Below are 6,000 nucleotides of genomic sequence, written 5' to 3' on the forward strand. Positions count from 1 at the left end.
AGTACAGATCAAGCAGAAAAATAAGTATAATAAAATTCCTACCATGTAGCTGACAAAATCTGACACACCTTGGTATTACTGTAGTTCAGACTAATGTATGCTTTAATGTGCTTTTAAAAAGACACTAATTCAGGATGAAGATAGTTTACCATTAGCTTCATTCAGTGTGGGTTAAACATCAAAACAGTGAACTAGCTCTGTCACATCCAGCAAGCAACTCATATGAAGGGTACTAAGAGGTTGCAACAGTCATTCTGGATTTCCTACTCCACTAGATGGCATCTTTGCAACATGCTGCATTGTCCTCAAAACGCTTTAGTTTGCATTAGAAATATTTTTTAAAAGCAACACAGCACTAATAAACTGCACAGACTGTCAGTCACTACTATGTCAGATGATTCTGATATTGCATTCTTGAGAATATTTTTGGTGCACAGACCTCCTCACCCCCATAAGAGTCTCAGGTGGCCAAAGCACTACTATCAGAAAGCCCTCTTTGGCGGAATCAGGCCTTGTGCAGCAAACCACCATTCTTGGGAAACTATTACCAATGTTCCCTATAAGCTGTGCGCTTATGTGGTAGCTCAGGAGAGAGTCACATGCTGCCCAGTTGATTAGCAGAGCGCGCCCACCACTGGGTTTATGTTTCTACTGGTGGTGTGCATTTGCACATGCCTCGTTGTTAGGGATGTGAATGGTTAACCAGTAAGTATCACCCTTACCAGCAGGGGCTGGAGCAGCTCCCTGCCTGCTGTGGGCAGGAGTCTGCTCCAAGCTGCCATGGATGCGGGGGTGCTTCAACCTGGCCAAAGTAGCCTCTACCCGCAGTGGGCCTGGCCCAGAGTGCTGCAGGCAGGGGCACTCCAGCCCTGCTGGAGCATCCGTCCATAGCAGGCATGGCCCTGTGGAAGCAGTAGGCTACAGACAGGGGCACTTCAGCCTAGACAGAGCAGCTTGTGGCAGGCCTGGCCTGGCCTGGCCAGAGCAGTGGGCATGGGTGCTCTAGCCCAGCCGAAACAATCCTCATCCCTGTTTAAGTGGTTAACTGGTTAAACATAACGTTTAACCCGTTAACTGATTAAACGGAATTTTACATCCCTACTCGATGCACATTAAAAAACTATTCCGTATGTAGATGGAAAAAATCCGTACATGGATAGAAAAGATGAGGGGGAACACTGGCTATTACTACTGAAAATACCAAAGAGTTCTCATCAAGGAGAGCTAAGGGTAGTCTCATGACTACAGCCTCACAATGTTATTTAGCCACTGTTATAATGAGGTATATGCTGCTGTGCGGAAGCTCATACTGGGATAGTCAGAGGATTGAGAGCTCTAATAAGCACATCTTAAATATTAGGAATTACTGGTTAGCAACTAAAACAGGCCTCCATGGTGCCTAACCTGATTGTACTTTTTCATCTACGTGACAGCTGACTGAATAGCCTTTAGACCAGGGGTGAGGAATCTTTTTTGGGTCGGGGGCTGCTGACCCACGGAAAAATCAGTTGGGAGCCACACACAAGTGAGAAGCAAAGTGAGAAGTCCCTGACTAAGAAGGAGAAAAACACTCCCCACATTCCCCTTGCACACCAGAGCCTAGGGGGGCCTAGGCTAGTAGATTGTGTGTGCTCCAGCCTTGCAGGTGGGTGGTCAAGTGGCTGGAGTACCAGTGCAGGCTCCCCGATGCTGAGCCTGAGGGGCTGCATCCAGCCCCCGGGCCTGAGGTTTCCCACCTCTGCTTTAGACAATACAAAATCCAGCAGCATGAGACACTTTGTGAAAAGAGAAAATAAATAGTTTTACACCCTCAAACAGATTAGGAAAGAGATAAACTGTAAATACATTAGCACACTATAAATAAACTAGTTTACAGTACACTGTTCCTACATGTTTTTTCTTTGCCATGGGGGGGGGGGTGTTGTTGAGCTCCAAGAGCCAAGGACAGGAGTAAAATCCCAATGGAACATAAAAACATTAACACAACTATACTGGGTCAGACCAATGGTCTAGCTAGCCCAATAGCCTGTCCCTGACAATACAGTGCTAGATGTTTCTAGTCACCCAGAGCAGGGGGTTGCATTGCTGATTATCTTGGCTAATAGCCACTGATGGACATCTCCTCCATTAATGTATGTAGCTCCTCTTTGATCTCTGTTATAGTCTTGGCCTTCACAACATTCCCTGCCAATGAGTTCCAGAAGTTGATTGTATATTGTGTGAATACGTACTTCCTTTTGTTTAATTTAAACCAACTGCCTATTAATTTCATTGGGTGACCACTACTTCTGTGATGTGAAACAGTAGAAAACAATTCCTGCTCACTTTCTCCATACTATTCATGATTTTGTAGCCTATCATAACTCCCCTTATCATCTCTTTTCTAAGATGAACAGTCCTAATCTTTTTAATATCTACTCATATGGAATCTGTTCTGTCCCTCTTATCAATTTCATTATCCTCTCTGCCATTTTTCTGATTCCAATATATCTGTTTTAAGATGGGGTTGTAATATAACAGGTGGGTTTAGGGGCACCGCTGAAGGCTCAAATCAGGGCAAACTCCTTATGACCAGGGCTACTTATAGCCCAAGACCTGGGACCTCTCTATAAGGCACCAAACCAGCCACACAGAGCCCATCAGCTGTCAGTCTAGCCAGCAAGAAGTTCCACCAGCAAATCCCCTTATACACTCCTGCTTTACCTGTGCCCCAATCAGCACCACACCTTACACAGGTGAGAGGTTATAAAACCAATCTCACCAACTCCAAACAGGTTCTCCCAGTCCCTAAGGGTATGTCTACACTACCCCGCTAGTTCGAACTAGCGGGGGTAATGTAGTCATCCGCAGTTGCAAATGAAGCCCGGGATTTGAATTTCCCGGGCTTCATTTGCATGAAGCCGGCTGGCGCCATTTTTAAATGCCGGCTAGCTCGGACTCCGTGCCGCGCGGCTACACGCGGCACGGACTAGCTAGTTCAAACTAGGCTTCTAATCCGAACTAGCTGTACGTGGAACGAAGTGTACAGCTAGTTCAGATTAGAAGCCTAATCCGAACTAGCTAGTTCGTGCCGCGTGTAGCCGCGCGGCACGGAGTCCGAACTAGCCGGCATTTAAAAATGGCGCCGGCCGGCTTCATGCAAATGAAGCCCGGGAAATTCAAATCCCGGGCTTCATTTGCAACTGCGGATGACTACATTACCCCCGCTAGTTCGAACTAGCGGGGTAATGTAGACATACCCTAAGAACCAGCCACAGTCCCAGGTCAATTTATACATCAGATCTTACCCAAAGAGCACACTGTGCCAATCCTTTAGAATCTAAAATCTAAAGGTTTGTTAATAAAAAGAAAGAAAAGGTTGAGAGTAGGATTGTTAAGGAAAATACATTACATACGTCAATCACCAAGTACTTGATGCAGGCTCTTAGCAGAGATGTAACAAACTGCCAGCTTAAAAGTCTCTGGTGTGCAGCCTATGGGTATGTCTACACTACAAAGTTAATTCGAAATAACAGCCGTTAGTTCGAATTAACTTTGGTAGGCGCTATACAGGCAAACTGCTAGTTCAAACTTAATTCGAACTAGCGGAGCGCTTAATTCGAACTAGGTAAACCTCATTCTACGAGGACTAACGCCTAGTTCGAATTAAGTAGTTCGAATTAAGGGCTGTATAGCCACTTAATTCGAACTAGTGGGAGGCTAGCCCTCCCCAGCTTTCCCTGCTGGCTACTCTGGGCACCACCAGGGAAACTCTTCTGCCCCCCTCCCGGCCCCGGAGCCCTTAAAGGGGCACGGTCTGGCTATGGTACCCGTGCTAGGTGCAAGCTTGCCAGCACCCAGCCAGCAGACCCTGCACCTGGCATGGCACGAGCCAGCCACCCGCTGCCACCCAGCCCTCCGCCTCTTCCTGGGACCAGGCTGGCGGCGCCCGGGAGCCTGCCCAGGTCTGCAAGAGGCGGGCGCCCGCCTGGTCTAGTGCGGAGATCGTGGACCTCATCCATGACCTCCATAGTAGGCACAGGAAAGTGGCTGTCTAGGGCAGGATAGCCATCAGCCTAGCCACCCAGGAGCAGGTTTGCATGAAAATCAGGGTGATCCAGTGAGACCCCCGACCCTGAGCCCTGAGCTTAGAATGGCCGTACTGGGTCAGACCAAAGGTCCATCTAGCCCAGCAGCTTGTCTGCCGACAGCGGCCAACACTAGGTACCCTGGAAGGGATGGTCCGAAGACAATGACCAAGCCATCTGTCTCGTGCCATCCATCTCCAGCCTTCCACAAACAGAGGCCAGGGACATCATTTCTACCCCCTGGCTAATAGCACTCCATGGACCCAACCTCCATGAATTTATCTAACTTCTTTTTAAACTCTGTTATAGTTCTAGCCTTCACAACCTCCTGCAGCAAGGAGTTCCACAGGTTGACTACACGCTGTGTGAAGAAGAACTTTCTTTTATTAGTTTGAAGCCTGCCACCCATTCATTTCATTTGGTGTCCTCTAGTCCTTCTATTATGGGAACTAATGAAGAACTTTTCTTTATGCACCCTCTCCACACCACTCATGCTTTTATAGACCTCTATCATATCCCCCCTCAGTCTCCTCTTTTCTAAGCTGAAAAGTCTCAGTCTCTTTAGCCTCTCTTCATATGGGACCTGTTCCAAAACCCTGATCATTTTAGTTGCCCTCCCCTCTCCCACCCTCTCTCTTCCCCTCTCCCACCTCCTTTTCCCAGTGTCCCCGAGTTTTGTTCAATAAAGAGAGTTTCTATTTTTGAACACACGTGTCCTTTATTTTGTACATCAGGAAGGGGGGCTAGGGAGGGTAAGTGGAAGGAGGTGAGGGAGGAATGGAGTACGAGCCCCCGATGGGGAGGACTGGGGTGGCTCTGCGGGCTCCTCGGGGTGGAAGCTCTCCTGCAGCCCCCCGATAGACTCCCTCCCTCCCGGATGGCAGCCTGCGGCAAGTGCAGCCGGGCTGATGGCCGAGTACTGTGATGTGCCGAGTGTGGGTATTCAGGGCACTCCAAGCCAGGACTGCTTTGCTGCCCCTTATTGAGTTAGACAAGTGAGCGGGGAACCCCTGAGAACTGTCTGTCCGGGGTGGGGGTTGGCTCCCTTTAAGCACAGCCCTCGGCTAGCCGGAGACAGCAGCTCCACGCTCTAAGTCCTAACCCGATGCCCTGCCGGCACTGCTTCCGGCCATCCTTAACCTCGGTTCAGGGGCCACTCAATGTGGATATTCTAATTCGAATTAGCAAACTGCTAATTCGAACTAGTTTTTAGGTCTAGATGCACTAGTTCGAATTAGCTTAGTTCGAATTAATTCGAATTAAGTTAGTTCGAATTAGTGCTGTAGTGTAGACATACCCTATGTTAGGATGGATCCACAAATCCTTCTGGGGCCCTCTGTCCTTAGCAAAGGTGCTTCTAGAGCAGAGGGCAGGAGTGAAGACAAGATGGAGGCACCCACAGGATACCTTTATAATCTTGCCCATGTGGAGGGAAAACCCACTTCTCTCCTCGGTGTTGTTGCCTCCCAAAATGGGACTGATCACATAACTACCCAACCAGTCTATGTCCTTTCTAGGCAAGGAGCCATGCGTATCCAGGTATGTCCTTCTCAGGCAAGGAGCCATTGTGTGTTCCCCAGATGTCAATTGGCAACCTTTAAGTGCCCTTGTCCATGCAGCATTGGGCAACCACCCTTCACGGTAGGTGGTTGAAGTCTACTGCTGCCTCCCAGACAGAAAACATTTAAAATATAAATACAAAGCTGATATTCATAACTTTACACACAAAGATCATACAAGTATATGAGTAGCATAGACAGGATCAGCATAGAATAAGCTTTCAATAGACACTTCACATAGGCTGCGTCTAGACTGACATGATTTTGCGGAAATACTTTTAACAGAAAAGTTTTTCCGTTAAAAGTATTTTTGCAAAAGTGCGTCTAGATTGGCATGGATGCTTTTGTGCAAAAAGTGCTTTTGCGCAAAAGCA

Source organism: Pelodiscus sinensis, chromosome 24 (assembly GCF_052426305.1).
Source record: "Pelodiscus sinensis isolate ZL-2025 chromosome 24, ASM5242630v1, whole genome shotgun sequence".
Classification (NCBI taxonomy): domain Eukaryota; kingdom Metazoa; phylum Chordata; order Testudines; family Trionychidae; genus Pelodiscus; species Pelodiscus sinensis.